The 10411-nt window shown below is 53.3% G+C and overlaps 1 long non-coding RNA gene across 1 annotated transcript in view; it reads right to left on the minus strand.

The window, feature by feature from the left end:
* Positions 1–1874: 1874 nt before the first annotated feature.
* The window catches only part of LOC109295242, a 22607-nt gene continuing 14070 nt past the window's right edge, over positions 1875–10411 (minus strand). Inside the window, exon 3 of the long non-coding RNA XR_002096702.1 lies at positions 1875–2008. This is a non-coding gene — a long non-coding RNA (uncharacterized LOC109295242). The remainder of the gene's footprint in view (positions 2009–10411) is intronic.

The raw sequence follows: 10411 nt of genomic DNA on the forward strand, positions 1-10411 counted from the left end.
AGAAATAAAAACGTCATGGGAGATTGGCTTATATTTTTTTATATATGAGCTGTCACTAGGAAACTATTTGCTATTAGGGTCAAAGGCATGGGAGCGGTCACACTGGCCTGCCATAAGTGGAAGGCATTTGCTTTGTCCGTGGTAGGCAAGATTGCCACGACCACAAACAGGCTGAAGGGCACTGGCTAGCAGCAGTAGTAAATAATCCTTTAAAACACAGAGGGCCAGGCTGTGAACCCTTTCCTGCTGTTGGTGAATAGCTACACGCACAAACCCTCCCACAGCCTCTAATAGGGTCTATGTGTGAAACTCATCCCTGGTATGAGGAGAGAAAGGACAATTAGACCCCAAATGATTCAAAGTTATCAGCCAAACAGGGTGCTCTGTCTACACCACTATTCTCAACCAGGGTGTCACAGCACCCTGGGGTGCCTTGAAATCCTTTCAGGGGAGTCGTGGGGTACCACACAGTGTTAGCACTGTTGGGTGTGCAGACATGAGTCACAAGGTGAACCCAGAGATTTCCAACAGAAATCCAGAGTGTGAAAAATATTCTGACCTGCTGCGGGGCTTTCTGAGGTCTTTGCAACAGAAGTGCTCTATTATTTTGTTTTGTTATCAAAAGATGTGCAAAAACTAAAAGTGCTGAGGGAAAGGGGGGGCTCAACTCTGTTGAGGGGTGCCTCAAGCCCAGAAAAGGTGGAGAACTAGTGGTCTAGCAAGCACGTTTCCATCAGCCCTTGCAGAGCGTCTTGCTAACACAGCTTCCCACACCCCAGCAGACTCGGTCCCTCTTTGCAGCGCTGCCGTGCCTCATGTACTTTGGGCCAGATGCTGATCCTGTGTGCTCATCCTATCTAGCACCGGGGTCCCACTGAAGTATCGGGGGGGTCACGCCAGACTGCAAGGAGCACAGCCTGTCCCTTATTATAAAAGTTAACTCACAGCAAAGCAACTCCTATGCTCCTCACTCAGCCTTTACGCAGGGGAAACTCCGGCAGAATTCAAGAGATGGAAAAAAACCTGGCAGGATTAGACCACAAACAGCAAACACCTCAATGCCCTCCCGAAACCAGACACCCCCCCTGGAGCCTGTGGTTTGAATTTAAGGAAGGAGGGTTTGGCAAGGTTTTGCAGTGTCAGAAAAACATCCTAGCAATGGACCACAGGCCTCTGAATTGTTGCTGTTACGGCCGAGACATTTTTTCCATGGGCTTTAGAGAGATTCATCACTGTGATTGCAACACATTTCTGTCCAATAATAGCGATCGATGTTACCTGGAGTGCCCTATTTTTAGATGTATTTTCTTTCAAATCATGGACCACTTAGGGCCTTCAGTCCTCTCGTACAGCTCTCATTAACATCACTGGCAGCTCTCCACGCTCAGCGATGGCAGGAGATGGCTCCATTTATGAAATTAGCTTCATTAGCCCAGAAAAAAAAAAAGATATCGTTTTGCCACAAATGTCCAAATGGACCTGACTGCCATTCTGCTTGGCTTTTGGGAGCTGGGGATTGAGCCATGTGCTTGTTGGAAGGCAATTCTTCCAAGCTTTTGCACAATTTTACCCATGACCTTGATGTAATCATGGAGTTTTAATGAACCTAGGGTGGAATATACACACTGAATAAAAGATATCTCCATACAGCCCACCTCCATGATACATTCAGCTGGAAGAAACTTTTAAGAGAGAGAGTAATTAACTGTTAAAATGGCTTGCCAAGAGATGCAGTAGACTAGCAGGAATTGTTAACCAAAATCCTCTGGCCACTATTAGGCAGGATGTTAAAGTGGGCAACCTAAAAATATACGAACCTAGGAAATGTAGGATAATCAGAGGAGATTCGGGCTCATGATTTTTCTGTAGCTTGGAGAGAATATTTTATTTTACAAAGGCCATGCGGCCAACTCGGAAGATTTTTTGTTCAAGCTTTGCAATACGTAGCGTTTCTCTTAGCCTCCTGGAGTCACGTGATCATGGAAAATTTGCAGATTTTATAAGAGACCTTAAAAAAAAAAAGTCTGTTTCCAACCCAACTGGTCACTGGGAAAAGCTTGAAAATCTGAACCCTAAAGGGTAAAAAGTAGAAGGCAACTAACAAGAAACAATACTGCGTTGTGTTTTAAAGAAAATCTCCTGAATGTTAAGCCAGCCGCAGGATTTTATGAGACTGACTTGCTATCTGGACGCTTGCGGTTGGTGATACGATGAATTTTCTATGTAGAACTGTTTAATACTGAAAAGGCACCACCTGCCAGCTTGTAAAATGGTCAGATTGTCTTGTGAAAAGAACTCATCAGCTTTGAAAACCTGAACTTAATTGACACTGAAGAAGCCCTGGGATAAGCAGCTCCTCTTGCATACAGATAGCTCCCCAAAGATGTTTCTCTAGGCCACTGTAATAACCCTGACCTGGCTAAGGCAGGTAGGAATGGAAAGGGCACATGGCATGGGAAATGGTTGGAAATGGGAGTGGGTTGCAGAGACAAGCAAGGAGCAAAAGTGAGATGCAGGAGCGTGGAGGAGGGTGGACGAAGAATGGGGCTGGACAGGGAAAGCCACGGATCCAAGCGATGATTCCCCCCTCCCCTTCCCCAAAGCAGAGCAGAGAGGGGATGGGATCATCTGTCTTCGTTACATCATCCAAATAGGCTCTGTCAGTTTACACTGTAAAACTAATCAATACGCTCCTGGAGACCTTGCCGGCTGCAGGCCTCCCGTCACGCGTTAGCAGGCAGCCTCCATCCCCAGCCGGGCAGGTGGGGGCAGGGGCATCCAGCAACCCTGAACCCCCCCACGCACTTAGTCATCCTGCTGCACGTCTCACATGCCCACTCACATGCACTTCCCGTTTCCCCCGCCTGGCAGCAATGAGCTCTGTGGCTTTGGGGCAGGCAGAGCTGGGCAAATTACTGCAAAGCCTCATCTGCAAATGTTTGCTTAAGTTTGCTAATGAGTTTGCTTTGGCCCTGTTCATATTCTCGCCTCGCTCTCTCTTTCCTGTCCATGCGTCTTAGGGCTCCATTTCCATCTCATCCAATGCCCTGGGGTTGGCTTCTCTGACCCGCTGCGACTCCACAATGCGACAAAACGCAGAGCACAGACTTTCCCCTCACAAGCCAGGGGGCAAGGAGACCCCAACAGTGCAGAACTCGAACAGATACGAGCCAAAGAGCAGGATCTGCCCGTGGACATCCCGGAGGAAGAAGCTGAAGGTTGGATCTCAAATCCCTTCCAGGCACCACTGTGAAGTTTGGGCCAGCTTGTCAAAAGGGCTCAGTAGCCACCAGCTGCCACTGTGCTGCTTCTGGGAGCTGATGGGTAAGGCCCTTTGGAAACCCTGGCCCCTTTTTTGCACAATGCTCAGCAAGTATACAGCGCATGCCTGTATGTAGCCTGGTGCAAATTGTAGCTCACAATTATCCCTGGGTGCACACTAGAAACTCTCTTTGTCTCCTCTCTACCTCCCCGTGCTCAGTCCTCGCATATAGGGAAAGGGAGTTAATAACCCTCAGCCGGAAAGGTCAAGATTCAATCATCTGGTGCTGCTGGGCGCAAAGGCTTTCGATTGCTTCATAGGCAGAGGCAGGGGTGAAAAATGACAGAGGGGTGGGGTGGGGGATGCCTTTCTGAGTACAGCCATCAGTGTGTGCAGCGGGGTGTGCTACCACGGGGTTAACCCCTTCGCTGCTAATGGAAAAGCCTTTCAACCTGGTGGCAGGTTTACAAAGGGCTGGACACCGAAACAATGGGAGCAGCCGGACCCGGCTACATCTTACAGAGCCGTAGCGGGCCCAGATCACCTAGAGTTCCCCGCGTAACTAAAGGCTTGAGACCCTGATCCAGAGATGGTTAAAAATCGACAGAAGCCTCTTGACTGACTTCAGTGCCCCCGAGCTCGGCAGAAGCGATGCCAGACTCTGCTGTTTGCAACGCCAGTGGAAGGCCAGAGCAGCTCCACTGAAACCACGTACGCAGGTGAAACAGGGCAATGTTGGCATTGGGAGGACTCGTCTCTTTGTGTTTAATAACCGCATGGCACGGAGAACGTCTGAAGGCCGTTTGACTGCACTGCCCGCTCTAGAAACACAGCTCAGAGAATCAATGCATCTCCACCAGGCTCTGCCCTGGTCCTTTCCACTAAGTGCCAACAAAGCTTTTGCTCCTGCATCTCCCCGGGTCTTTGACAGCACTCCCTCCTGCAGGGCGTGAAGGAGATGACTCTCCCGCTCCAAGGGGGCTGGGAGTAGCTGCTCAGCCCCTGATGTGAAGGGCATTGCTCACCATGCCCTGACCACACATGGGGCTGAGCTCTCCTGCCAGCTCCAAGCTAGTTCCTTCTTATTCCCCTCATGGTGGTGATGGGAGCTGGCTCCAGCAAGCTGGAGAGTGCCCTCCGTCCTCTCTAGCAGCAGGGAGCTCCCCACATCCTGCCTCCATTCATACCGCAGACCCTTGTTTTTCTGCCATGACCCCTTCTCCTCCCAGCACCCTGCATCTCACAGCATCTGCCTACAGCTCACACTCACAGCGCATGCAAAGGGGAGCAGGAAATCACCCTCATGGGAGCTGTGTCTGGTCTAGGGGTATCCCCCAATGCAGATTCCTAGTACAGGGAGGCAGAGGTGCTCTGTGCAATGCTGGGGATGTCCTTTCTCTTGAAACCCAGGTGAGTTAGACTGGGTTTGCTGTGGCTTCGGGCACTTGGCCTGTCTGCATCTGGCATGTGTACTGGGGCAGCAGCGCTGGTACCCAGTCCCCCATGGCTGGGACCGCTGGAGCAAATAAGACCCCTGTGACTTCTTCCAAGCTCTTTGGTTTCCACCTTGCCGCTGCAATTCTCCATCTGAAACACCCCACACCATTATTCTCCACGACAAGGAGTCTGCGCGCTCAGATCCATTAGGCTTGATATGAAGTGACAACTGATAGCAAACTGTATTGGCAGCCTCTTATTGAATATAATTACTCAACAGCAACCATCCTGAATCAGTTCATAACAGCAGAGCTCAACTTTAATGCTGTGCTCCCCAGAGCCCGGAGAAGTCACCGTGCTTTTGTTGCTGGGTTTACTTAGTTTTTTTAAAGCATTTCAGCCACTTTTGTTTACTGCTGTCGATCTCGGCAGAGCAGCAAAGGTGATTCCAAGTGTGAATAATCTCAGCTAAGGAGCAAAACAACCGAGGAAACTGGTTTTATTTGAGCTAGAAAATGAGAGACTTGGAGGTGAGGAAATAGAAAGCGTTTCCCAACCTCTGCCGGTCTGTGGGCACCGGCACTGACCTAGCAATACACTGCAGCAAACACCAGACGTTCAACCTGTCAATCTCATTACGAACTCTGAATTTCCTCCAGCCCTGAGCAAGATCAGAGGGTCCCACGGCAACATGGTACCCATATGTCATGGGTTAGGAACCACCGAATAGTTAAAAGCATTACTGTTACCTTACTCGTAATTACAGTAGACCCTGTAAGTCCTGAATGAAATCAGGGCCCCATTGCACTAGGTGCTGGATATGCACATGGGATGATATAGTCCCTGCCCCAAAGAGCTTATAACTTAAATGGACATAGGAAGGGTGATTATCCTTGCTGCCCAGATGGAGAGCTGACACGTGTCCAAGGTATACAGTATCCAGGAACAGAGCCCCGACTCCCTGAGACCCAGTTCGGTACCTCAACCACAAGTACAACTGCCCTTGTTTTGGTCATAGTTTTATTCTACCTGGCCTCCTATGCACAAAGCAACCGGCCCAAGGTCTCCAGCAAGGCCCCAGCACCGCTCAGAGAGAAGCCCACCTTAAAGAGCTATGTACATTGCAGCAACCCCTGACGGCCTGCACGGAGATCGGGGACCCACGGGGCTCATTCTGCACATCCTGCTGGAGTGAAAGACAGCCCCTGCCCTCCCAAGATAACACCGCAAATGCAGGCTGCAGACAAGGGCCGGAGAGAAAAATGGAGGAGGAAAGCAACTCATCCAGGAGAGACTCGGATAGCCTGGCTCAGCCCCGCGCCCTAGCCAGGAGCCTATTCTTCTCCCGGGACCTGAGATGACTTGTGTGCATGAGTTACCTATGGTGTCCCTGCCTCTCACCTCTGTCTGGGTGTCTGTCTGCCTTTAGCACCGTGGGAGCACTGAATCACAGGCCCAGGGGAGGGATGAGCTGCCTTCAGAAAGCAGCTGGATTCCTCTCGGCCCCCCCCGTCCACACTCCTGTGCGATCAGGTAAAGGGCTCAGTTTACTTGGCTTCCTCCTGCTCCGCTCCCAGAACAGGACCCTGGGCTAGACCCTCGAGTGGCGCAAACCAGCCAGTAGTGGTCCTCCACTTTGCGCCCAGCCTATGTCTAGGACGCAGGCAGCAAAGCGAGGCCGCCCCTCCTCTCCCATCCCACCGAGCCTGCTTTCCACTCGCATGCAAAAGTCTCGCCCAAGACAAAAACCATCCATCTTCCTCTCCGCTCAGCCGCACTGCTAAAAATAAGCCAATAAAGTAGCAATCACCTCCGAGCAGCCGAGGCTCTATTAAAGCGCCAGGAGCTCAGACACCTGCGTCTAGGCGCTGCGGCGTGTACAAGCCAGGAACCAGATAAGGCTGCACCTGCCGGGGCAGCTCTGCCTTTCTGTCATCGTTTTTAATGAAGCCACGGGCCTCAGCATATCAACCCCTGGCTCTTCCCAGATAATGCCCAGCCGTCCTCTAAGGTTGGCTGCTGGTCCAGAGAGCCCCCACCACTCCTCACCGTGCTGCCCCCCGCTCTTTCGACAGAAACAATAGGACTGCCATGTGCAAAACACGGCCCCACCAAGGCGCCGGGGCACCGACAGCTCAGGATGAGATGGCAGGCAGGAAGGCCAGCTTTGCTATTATTTCCCATTTGCTGTATTAGTAATTAATAATAATAAAGTATTATTAGTTATCAGGGCTCACAGCTGCTCATGAAAGAGATTAGTTACTGGTTATTCATTAATCACCGCTCGCTGTTATTCTTTGTGCATGCGGGGGTAGTTTCCAGGTCCCCGGCCCCCCTCCACTTCTTGGTGCCAGACTGTACAAAGATCCCCATTCTGCAATTGAAATCCACTGTTCCTACTGAGCATGAAACCTTTAAGTGGTTCATGCATCTGGGGAAGAGTTCATGTTAATTATTGGCATTTCCCTAACAACCAGAGGCCTCCGAATCACAGGCCTGCGGTGCTAGGTGCTGCACATACATGTAGTAATGCCTCAAAGCACTCACCTCTCAGTAGACAAAGGATGTGTGTTGAAACAGTGGCACAGAGAGGTGAAGTGCTCACCCAGGACTGCACTGCAGATTAGCAGCCAAACTGGGATGAAGGCCCAGTCCTCCCGACTCCCAGCTCGATGCCCTTCCCTGCAGACCACCCCTGCTTCCCAGAAAAGCTGCCATCCTACAAACAAATGAGCGGCCGGGACCAAGGCCAGGTGAGGTGTCTCAGCGAGATCGATGCCCGTATCTGGGCTCCCGGGGACTGGAGATTAGTTTGTTCTAACAGGGAAGAAGCAGAATCTGCTTAATGAAGCTCCCCCGGCATTTGATACAGCACTACCTTCCCCTCTCTGCCTCAACCTACATGTCCTCCCTTGGAGAAGATCCTGGCACGGCTGCAAAGGGAAGGGCACTACAGACAACTCAGCAAAGCAGTGTGCTGCAGGCTCCCCGGAGGAGCCAGAATCTCACCCTGCTTGGCGCTGGTCACAGGGGATCATGAAGGCGCTGCCCTCCATGTGGCAGGGTGCCAGCGTGTGTCCAGGCCTCAGCACCCAAGGGCACATCTGGGTGATTCACAACCCCCCAGGAAGGCACCCTGCCTGTCTGCCTGCCCTCCACCCCAGGCACGAGAGGACAGTGCCTCCAAGGACCGACTTAAGAGGTACTCCTCTCTCTGGGCAGATGTTTACTGCGGGGGAGAGCCATACCGATTCGACGTGTTGGCTGTTAGCATCCGTTCCTATTACCAACACCCATTCATCATGTAGATCTCCTGGCCATTTTTTTTTTTTTTTTTTGTAAAGGGTAGATTAATTTAGGGGAGTTCTCAGATCCAATTTCCTCCGGCAATGGCTCTATTAGGCCGCGCGCAGCAGAGATACGGGCTCCCGTCCCCCCGCTGCCACGGATGAAATTCGATTCTGCGCTGCCAAATTTGCAGGGCTGCAAACACATCCTCGCTCTTGATTAATGCGACTCATTTCTGCTTGAAAGAAGTTTGAAATGAGCTGCCAAGGGGAAGCCAGCGGTGAGGGCTGCCTGCCCCCTTCCCTAGCCCTCACTGCTGCTTGCTGTTCTGCCAGCCCTGGCGGGGGGGGAGCAGATGCACAAAAATGCTGGAGCCCTTTCAAGAGCAGCAGAAGGTGTGGGAAGCGGGGGGGTGCCTCAGGATGCTCCAGCCTGCAGGACTCAAGAGAGGAATATTCTCCATCAGCCCCTGCCCAGGTACCCCAAGCCATGGGTGGGCAGCACTCAGGATGGGGTGCGCAGGCTGGGGGGAGCTGAGGTGAGCCCAGTCCAGGGGGGGTTCTGTCTGTGGGGTTGCTCCCTGGTTCCCCTCACACCCACACACTGTGCCTCAGTTTCCACCTCTGCAAAATGGGGTTGCTCGTTGCTGGGAGTGCCTGCGGTACATGCACAGGGCCCAGACACACCTGGGACACACTCATGCTGGCATGCCCCCCACTTCCAGGTGTGCACACACTGCATGCTCCCCCCTCTTTACATGTGCACATGCCCTAGGCTCCCCACTCCCAGGCACGCACATGCCACAGACTCCCCACCCTTATGTGTGTACACGCCACACACTCTCCATCCTCATATGTACACATACCCTGTGCTCCCTATTCTCACGTGTGCATATGGCATGCGCTCCCCACCTTCAAGCATGCACACATCCTGGGCTCCCCACCCTCGCGTCTGCACATGCCCCGTGCTTTCCACCCCCATGTGCGCACGCACCACGTGTGCCCCAATCCTGTGCATGCACATAGGAGCTCCCCTGGGGCCCTTCCCCCTGCAAAACTTTGTGACACCCCTCAAGGGCCCACAGCAGGTGCAAACTGGCCCATCCCCACATACCCACTGCCTGCGAGCTGGTATCTTCTGGCGGTGCCAAGGGAGAGCAGGGTGCAGGAGTGTGAGACAGCCTGGGTGGCACACGTAGCCCCCAGGGTCATGCAGCTGTGGGGACAGATGAGAGGCTCTGAAACAATCCCCGTCTTCCCGTCTGTATGCCCAGGCCATTTCACACCAGCTCCTCCGTGCTTGCTGGTCCATGCTTAGTCCTGCTCTGACGGCCTGTGCATGGGTCCCTAGGCTGGAGCCTTCCTTGGATTCCTTGGCTCTGCCACTGAACTGCCCTATAGCCCTGGGCAAGTCACCTCCTCAGTCTCCCTAATATGGCAGCGCCTGGCAAGATGGGGCCCTGCTCTCAGCAGAGATTTCCAAGTGCATCCAAGCAATAAAGACAGAGTTCCTGTCCCGGGGTCTGCACTGCAATGGCAGAAGCTGTGAGATTACCCCTTCAGTTTTCCTAGCACTGCCACTGAGAGCAACAGCCAGAGCCCTAGTGTAGACAGGCTGCTGATGCTTTAAGTGACCAGCTCCAGACACGGCAAGCTGACTGCACGGCATCCGTGCTGCCCCTAGGGAAGAAACAGCGATGCTCCCATCTCATCTCACCTGCACCTCAAGCTGTAGAGAGGGTGCGAGGCTGGCTGAGGGTGCACAGGTTGGCTGGGGCAGGGTGATGGTGGCGTCAGGTCCACGGGGCAAGGCTGGGCCCAGCCTGGGCTGGAGGGAAGGCTGCGTCTGGCAAGAGCGGCAGGATGGGCTCTCCGGCAGCGGGGAATCCCAGCAGGATCCCTGCCGCCTGCCTCCCCGGGCTGCGAGCCAGCCTTTCCCCCAGGCATGTTCCCAGCAAGCAGGATTCCCAGCATTGCAAGGACCCGCCAGCACCATGGCTGAGGATGGAGGCAGCGTGCCAGCAGCGCGAGTCTGTGGGGACAGGCCAGGCCCTTCCCTGACAGCCTGGCCAAGTCAGAGGGGACCAGCAAGCCTCAGGGACCTTGCTCCCCTTCCCTGCCGTCAGCACGCAGCGGCTGGCGGAGGCAGCATCTCTTCCCCTCCGCCCTCACGTCATCCTCTCCCACGGGAGCAGCGGTGGCTTCTCGTCTCCTCTTCAATTTATTTTTAAAAAGAGAAGGAGAGAGTCGCATCCTTGCCTGGCAAAATGTCAGGGAGTGATTCAGAGAGCAGGGGAGCGGCAGCCCACACCGGAGAGCTGCTTCTGATTTCCAAATGTCAGCATGTCCTTTAATTAAATGCTGATTAACGGGGGACATGCTCCCTCGTGCTGGAGCACGGCTGCTGCCGGTAACACCACCCTGC

This window comes from Gavialis gangeticus, unplaced genomic scaffold (assembly GCF_001723915.1).
Source record: "Gavialis gangeticus isolate Ggan-Ray unplaced genomic scaffold, GavGan_comp1, whole genome shotgun sequence".
NCBI classification, from domain to species: domain Eukaryota; kingdom Metazoa; phylum Chordata; order Crocodylia; family Gavialidae; genus Gavialis; species Gavialis gangeticus.